At 40.3% G+C, this 8880-nt stretch overlaps 1 pseudogene; it reads right to left on the reverse strand.

The window, feature by feature from the left end:
• Window positions 1-636: 636 nt before the first annotated feature.
• The window catches only part of LOC102834925, a 144377-nt pseudogene continuing 136133 nt past the window's right edge, over window positions 637-8880 (reverse strand).

The raw sequence follows: 8880 nt of genomic DNA on the forward strand, positions 1-8880 counted from the left end.
GTTCTACCATGTAAACTATCACATAATTCACAATAAAACATTAAAAAAAAAAAAAAAGATAAAGTGGCCATTGCAACCTTATCTCCCACCCTTGCATTTGAACAGGGTGATGAATACATATTGAAACTGGGTGGGACTTGTTCCATGAGGCAGTGATAGTATTTCTCCAATATTTAAATATATTCATAGAATCAGTTATACAAATCTAAATATAAAATCAAACTCCTATAGGTACACCCTCGGAAACCCTGTACAGGGTCGCTATGGGTCAGACCCGACTCGATGGCACTTAACAACAACAACAACATAGGTCATGAGATGGCATTCACCATCTTTGTGAAGAAATGAACATTACCAATCCAACCTAGCCTCAAGTCTAATTGTATCATAGGGAAAAGCACCAATAACACTTGCTGTCATTTTTTTTTTTTTTTTTTTAAGTCTGATCATTGTCATTTAACCACAGCCAATATTTTATTTAATTTAAGATTGTCTAAAAAAAAACAAAAACTATCAGGCATTCATGATCTGAATTCTGGTATATGAGATCAATTTAAATATGCTACATGTAAAAAAAAAAGTCACAAGACATTCCTATTTTGTAATACATAAAGCAATGGCCAATTATTACTCTTATTACTCATTAGTAGATTTCTTGAGATAAGTTATCAAGTCTGCCCTTTCTGCCTTCTTCTTAATGCCCATGAAGATCATTTTTGTTCCAGGGATGTACTTCTTGGGATTCTCCAAATACTCCATCAGTGTGTCCTCTCCCCAGGTGATGCCTTTACTCTTACTAGCATCTGTATAAGAGAATCCAGGGACCTGACCAGTCTTCCAAACAAACCATGCAGATTTGGTCCAGTCTTGTGCTTGCCTCCCCTTTCCACGGTGTGTCATTGGGCACACTTCTGAACAAAAATTTTCTTGCCCTTCTCAACATCACCCAATTTGATTTCACTCTCTTGCTAAGCAAGATACAAAGGTAACTGCTCAGAAGCCAGATGTCCCGTTCTCTCTGGGTGTATGATTCTTGATTGACAGTTTTGTTTTTTTCTTTCTTTTCTTTCAGAGTTGTGTATGTGTCATTCCATTGCCGCTTGCCTGCATTGTTTCTGCTGAGAAATCAGACTTCACTCTTATTGGTTCTCCTTTGTAGGTAACTTCAATTTTCCAGAGCTGCTCTCGGGATTCTTTCCTTATCTTTGACTTTGGAAAGTTTTATTATGATGTCTTGTTGATTTTCATTTGGGATCGATCCCATTTACTGTTCATTCTCCTTCTTGTATGCTTGTCTTCTTGTCTTTCATGATGTTAGGGAAGTTCTCTTCCAACAACTCTTTGACATTTTTTCCTGTGCTTGTCTCTTCCTATTCTGGAATTCCAGTCACCCGCAAGTTGTTCCTCTTTATGGTGTCCCACATAAGTCTTAGTCTTTCGTTGGATTTTTAATTCTTTTTTCTGATTGTTCTAGCATACTGGTATTCAGAGAATTCTCTTCAGGTTCACTAATTTGGGCTTCCATTGCTTCACATCTACTCCTCTGCCCTTTCAATGTATTGTCCAGTTCTGAAATCTCAATATTAATCTTCTTGATTTCTAATTGCAGGTTTCATGTTCAAAATTTGCATGTATTTTGTCTGTTTGTTCTTGTAGTGTTTCCCAATATTCTTCTAAAGTTTTTATTGTGTTCTCTTTGTTTTCCATGATCTTTCTATCGATCCTTTGAAAATGCATACTTATCACTCCTTTGAATTTTTTTTTTTTTTAAGTTTTTATTGTGAAGTGAGTGAATGTTTACAGGGCAGAGCATCAGTTTTACACTTAACAAATCATACACCTTGTTTCATTACAATAATTATAATCCCCTCCATGTACCATCAGATAACAGTATTTCTCTCTATTCACAATAGCTCGCTCGCTCTCTCTTTTTTTTAAAAGACACACAGGCATATATAATAATTGACACCACCAGAGGGTATATTCTTCAAGTCTGCCTCCTGGCTGCCAGCCCTCAGTGCCTCTCTTTCCATGAATCTAGAGTCTTCAGCTGCTCCCTCTCTTCATGTCCCCATCTCTGCCTCTATCTCTGGTGTTGCTGCTTCTCTGGATAAGGTCCCTCATTCTGCTTGTGCTCTTTTCCTTAGATGGTCCTAGGGTCCTCCGTTTCTAGATTGTAATATTAACTACTCCCTTGTTTTTGTTACAAAACTTCTACCTTTACAATGGTGACAGTTGCAGTTAGTCATGATAACAATTACTCACTATGGAATCATTAAGACTCTTATCCCCATCTCTTTTTAACAGACCCATCTAGATAAGGTGAAATCTATTCAGTGGGGACTCTTCTTTCCCCCCATACTCAAAATAAACTCCATTTTGAAACCTTGTAAACCAGTCACTTCATGCCTTTATCATCCCTTCATTTTAGGTAGCCAATATCTAAGTTGCCCGTCCCTATCTACCCTGTGTTGTTGTTGTTATGTGCTTTGGAGTCGGTTCCGACTCACAGTGACCCTGTACAGGGTTTCCGAGGCTGTAAATCTTTACAGGAGCAGAAAACCTCATCTTTCTCCTGCGGAACAGCTGGTAGTTTCAAACTGCTGACCCTGAGGTTTGCAGCCCAATTTGTAACCACTACGCTACCAGAGCTATGGTACAGGGTCACTATGAGTCGGAACCGACTCCACAGCACATAACAACAACAACAACAATCTACCCTGTGTACAGAGGGGATAGCATTGATACTTGATGTGAAGACTCCTTCCCTCTCTATTGGTATTTATAGTTATTACCACCACAAGTCTAGGTCAAGTTCATCAAATTGTAGCAATTTACCCTTGCTTCCTTTATCAAAGAAAAATATATATTTTTTCTTTCTCTAGTCGAGGAGCTCTGGTAGCATAGTGGTTACAAATCGGGCTGTGAACCTTAAGGTCAGCGGTTCGAAACTACCAGCCGCTCCGCAGGAGAAAGATAAGGCTTTCTACTCCCGTAAAGATTTACACCCTCGGAAACCCTGTTACAGGGTCGCTATGGGTCGGAACCGACTCGATGGCACTTAACAACAACAACAGTCGAGTTCTGAGTATTAAGCCATCGAGGCTAGGTCAAATGGGTACTATCTGCAAGTGTGGGTGGTCTTGTGCACCTGCCTTCACTTCGTATCAACTGGATGCTTCAGTCTCAGCTTTAGCCCTCTATGGCTATATCCTTGTCCATGGGCTCAAGTGTCCCCAGGTCTCACCACACTTTGGACCAACCAGCCCTTCCTCTTCTCTCTCTCCTCTTCAGGTCAACGGGTGTCAGTGGACTGTGGTTCAACTCAGCCCATTTCTTCGTCGCTGCCCCTCCCCCTCTTCCACTCACCAATAAACCAATAGGGTTGTCAGCAAGCTTACATGCCGATTTATGTGTTACCTTTGAGTTTCAGTCTTCGAGGGGAGTTTGTTCTGAAGGAACTTGATTACTTGCCTTGATGGCTTCCTGGTGAGCAGTTTGCTTATTCTTGTGGTAGCCAGTCACACTGCCCTTTTTGTTTTGGGTTTTCCCTGATAATCTTTCTTTGAAGATGTATCTTCTGTCTCTCTATCTAGCTGTTCCAGGCTGGTCTGCTTGTCCTTTCTAGTGGGAATGTCCCACCTCAGAAGGTTCTGGATGGGACTCAGGATTCCACCTAAGATCCTATACACTGCAAAGGCTCTGTAAGAGGCCGATTTCACTGGGCAAGTTGAATTCTTTTTTAGTTAGATTTATTATATTTTCTTCCTCAGAAATGTCTTATGGCTTGGCATCTTGGTTATTTGTTTAAGTCATTCTCTCTTCTTTCTTCATGTGAGCTAAAATTTTTGTTGTCTCCAGGCATTGTGAAGTTGTTGTATTTATAAAAACAGGTACTGTAGTTGTTGAACCTGGAGGGGAGAAATCTCTGGGACTCCTGCAATTCAAGGAGCTCATGAGGTGACTGTGGAAGGGGTGTGACAGCAAAGTTCCTGGCCCCAGATAGAATTCTTCCTGGCCTCTGTGTTATCTATATTCATGGCACTCAATCCAGAATCATGGGAGCCCTTAACAGAGCTGGTTTCAGTGATTGTTAGGATCTTTTCTCCATTATTATGATGTTGTTTATTGACCCTGTTGTGACCATATTTCTTTTACTTATGTTGACATGCAATTCATACTAGAGACTCTTTGATCCTCATCATCAGTTACTTTAAGTCCTCTTTGCTTCCAGCAAGGTCAGATTTTGGCTCTTATGGACTTGTTTCAGTTTTAGCTTGAACTTGCATATGAGTAATTGATTGTCTTTTCCACATTCAGTCCCTGACCTTATTTTGGGATAGTAATAAGCTTCTCCATCATCTCTTCACCTCAACGTAGTCAACTAGATTGCTGTGTATTCCATCTGGTAAGGTTCACATGTATACTATTCTTTTAGTTAGGTGTCATCGAGTCAGTTCTGACTCATAGTAACCCTGTATACAATACCATGAAACACTACCTGGTCCTGAACTATCCTCACAATTGTTATGTTTGAGCCCATTATTGCTGCCACTGTGTTAATCCTCCTTGAAGGTTTTCCTCTTTTTCATTGACCCTCCCCTTTATCAAACATGATATCTTTCTTCAGGAACTGGTCCTTTCTGACAACATGTCTAAAGTACAAGAACTAATGTCTCACTGTCTTCACTTCTAAGGTTCAATCTGGTCATGCTTCTTCCAGCATAAATGTGTTGTTTCTTCTGGCAGTCCTTGATACTTTCAATACTTTTCATCAACACCATAATTCAAGAGCTTCGATTCTTCTATGGTCTGCCTTACTCATTGTCCAACTTTCACATGCAAATGAAGTGATTGAAAATACCATGGCTTGTATCAGGTGCACCTTAACCTTCAAAGTGACATCTTTGTTCTTGAATACTTTAAGGTAGTCTTTTGTAGCATATTTGCCTAATGTATTATGGCATTTGACTTCTTGACTACTGTTGCCAGGAGCATTGATTCGAAGTCATTCTAAGAGCTATGTAAAATGAAATCTATGAAAACTTTAATCTTTTCTCCATTTATAATGACATTGTTTAGTAGCCCAGTTGTGACAATTTTCATTTCCCTTACATTGACATGCAATTAATGTTGAAGGCTGTGCTCTTTGATCCTATCCTCATCAGTAAGTATTTTAAGTCCTCTTTGCGTCCAGCAAGCAAGGTTGCATCATCTGCATATCACATTTTATTAATGAGACTCCCTCCAGTCCGAATGCCACAGTCTTCTTCTTATACTCCAGCTCCCCCGATTATTTGCTCAGCATACAGACTGAATAACTAAGATGAAAAGAAACAACCCTGAGGTATACATTTTCTGATTTTAAACAACTAAATATCCCCTTGTTCTTTTCTAATGACTGCCCCTTGGTCTATGTACAGGTTCCTCATGAGCATAATTAAGTGTTCTGGAATTCCCATTCTTCCTATAGTTTATTATTATGAGACACATGGTCGAATGCTTTTGCATAGTCAATAAAGCACAAGTAAACATATTTCTGGTATTCTCTGCTTTCAGCTAAACCCATTTGACATCTTCAATGATATGCCTCATTCCATGCTCTCTTCTGAATCTGGCTTGAATTCTGGCAGCTCCTATTTGATAGACTGCTGCAACCATTTTGAATTATTTTCATCAAAATTTTACTTGTGATATTAATGATATTGTGAGATGATTTGTACATTCAGTTGGGTCATCTACCTTTGGAATGGGCACAAATATGCATCTCTTCCAAATTTCTTGGCCAGGATGAGTGAATATTTCCATTACTGCATCAGTTTGTTGAAATAATTCAAATGGTTATTCCATCATTTCCTGGACCCCGGTTTTTTGTCAGTGTCTTCAGTATGGCTTTGACTTCTTTCTTCACTACCATCAGTTCTTGATCATATGCTGCATCTTGAAATGATTATACATCAACCAATTAATTTTGATACAGTAACTATGTCTTCCTTCTATCTCCTTTTGATGTTAACTGCATCATTCAGTATTTTGACCATGTTGTTGTTGTTAGGTGCCATCGAGTCAGTACCAACTCATAGCAACCCTATGCACAGCAGAACAAAATACTGTCTGGTCCTGGGCCAACCTCACAATTGTTGCCACGCTGGAGCCCATTGATGCTGCCACTTTGCCAATCCATCTCGCTAGGGTCTTCCTCTTTTTCTCTGAGCCTCCACTTTACCAAACATGATATCCTTCTCCTGCGATTAGTCCCTCCTGACAATATGGCCAAAGTATGAGAGACGAAGTCTGTCCATCCAAGCCTCCAAGGAGCACTCTGGCTGCACTTCTTCCAACACAGATCTGTTGGTTCTTTTGGCAGTTTCAGTATTCTGCTCCAACACCATAATTCAAATGCATCAGTTCTTCTATGGTCTTCCTTATTCACTGTCCAGCTATCACATGCATATGAAGTTATTCAAGCGCAAGCTTCAAAGTCTCTTCTGACATCCATTTTACGTCTTTTCTTCGTTTCTTGTCTTTTTTAATGACCGATTACTTTCTTCACATCCCATAACTCTTCTGGTCTTTGGTTCTTAGTGTCTACTGCATCAAATCTGTTCTTGAAATGGTCTTTAAATTCATGTAGAATATACTCAGGATCAGATTTTGGCACTTTTGAACTTGTTTTAATTTTCTTAAGCTTCAGCCCAAACTTGCATATGAGCAGTTGATGATCTGTTCCACTATCAGCCCCTGGACTGTTTTGACTGATACTGAGTTTCTCTATAACCTCTCTCTCTGTTAAAAAAAAAAAAAAAAAAATTGTTGTGAATTGAGTGATAGTTTACACTGGAAAACATGGTTTTACACTCATCCTATCATGTTTCATTCCATTGCAATGATTATAATCCCCTCCATGCATCATCATTCAACAGTATTTGCTTCTATTCCCTTTGTGCTTTTTTGTTTCTTTGTTTTGTGTTGTACACAAAAACCCTCAGGAATATATAATTATTTAAACAACTAAAGGGCACATTCTGCAAGCCTGTCTCCTGACTGCCAGCACTCAGTCTTTCTCTTCCATGATTTTAGAGTCCTCAGCTGCTCTATCTCTATGCCATCATCTCAGCCTCCATTGCTGGTGTCATTGCTTCTCTGGATAGGGTCCCACATTCCACTCACGCTTTTCTCCCTTGATGGTACTAGGGTCCTTTGTTCCTGGAATGTAAGATTACTACTACCCCCTTTCTGTTACAAAACTTCTACCTTTACAGTTGTGACAGTCACAATTAGTCATGATGAAAATTACTCACTATTGAATCATAAGAATCTTATCCCCATCTCCTTTCACCAGATCCATCTAGACAAGATGAAAACTATTCAATGGGGATTCTTCCTTCCCCCCTCACACTTTGAAATTAAACTCACTCTTGAAAACTTGTAAGCCAAGCACTTCATGCCTTTATACTCCCCTCCCTCATTTTAGGTAGCCAATGTCTAAGTTGCCAGTCCCTATCAACCATGTATACAGAGGGGATAGGTTTGATCCTTGATCCCTCCTTCTCAGTTGGGATTTTGAGCTACTATATTCATAAGTATAAGTCAAGTTCATCAAATTGTCGCAATTTATGCTTGTTTCCTTTATCTCTAGACTCCACAGCACATAACTACCACCACCACCACCACAGTCGAGTTGTGATAACTAAACCATAGAAGCTAGGTCAAATGGGAACTATCTGAAAGTTTGGATTTTCTTCTGCTTCTCCCCTCACTTCATATCAGCTGGATGCTTCACTCTCAGCTCAAATTGTCCATGGCTATGTCCTTGTCCATGAGCTCAGGAGTCCCCACGTCTCATCATACTTTGGACCAACTAGCCCTTCCTCTTCTTTCTCTCATCTCCAGGTCAACAGAAATCTATGGAATATGGTTGAACTCAGCCGATATCTTCATTGCTGCCATTCCCCTACTTTGACTAACCAGTAGACCAATGTGGTCCCCAGGAAGCTTACACGCCTGCTCAGGTGTACCCTTTGAGTTTCAGTCTCAAATGGGGGTTTGTCCTGAAGGGGCTTGATTGCTTGCCTTGATGGCTCCCTGGTGAATAACTTGCTTTTTTTTATAGTAGCCAATCAGACTGCTGTTTTTGGTTTTGATTTTTCCTGCTGGTCTTCCTTTGAAGAAGTGTCTTCTGTTTGTTTAGTTGCTCCAGGTTGGTCTGCCTGTCCTTTCCAGTGTGAATGTCCCACCTCAGAAGGTTGTGGATGGGGCTCAGGATTTAACCCAAGTTCCTATACTCTGCATAGACTCGCTTGGCAAGTTCTGTAACTCCTTTTAGGTATTCCAATGAGTCTCCATAATCTCTTTCCATGTTGTTGTTTGGTGCCATCTAGTCGGTACTGACTCATAACAACCTTATGCACAACTGAATGAAACACTGCCTGATCCTGGGCCAACCTCATTCCTGTTGCCACACTTGAGTCCATCGATGCTGCCACTTGGCCTATCCATCTCATTGGGGGGTTTCCTCTTTTTCTCTGACCCTCCACCTTACCAAAATTATATGCTTCTCCAGCAACTGGTTCCTCCTGACAATATGTCCGGAGTATGAGAGATGACATTTGGCCATCTTGGCCTCTAAGGAGCACTCTGGCTGCACTTCGTCCAAAACGGATCTATTGGTGCTTTTGGCAGCCCACGGCACTTTCAATATTCTCCTCCAACACCATAACTCAAAAGCATCAATTCTTCTATGGTCTCATGTGTTCACTGTCCAGCTTTCACATGCATATGAGGTTATTGAAAATACCATGGCTTGGGTCATCAAGCTGACATCCTTGCTCTTTAACATTTTAAAAAGGTCTTGTGCAGCAGTTTGCCTAATGCAGTACG

The sequence above is a fragment of the Chrysochloris asiatica genome, unplaced genomic scaffold (genome assembly GCF_000296735.1).
Source record: "Chrysochloris asiatica unplaced genomic scaffold, ChrAsi1.0 scaffold00316, whole genome shotgun sequence".
In the NCBI taxonomy this organism is placed as follows: domain Eukaryota; kingdom Metazoa; phylum Chordata; class Mammalia; order Afrosoricida; family Chrysochloridae; genus Chrysochloris; species Chrysochloris asiatica.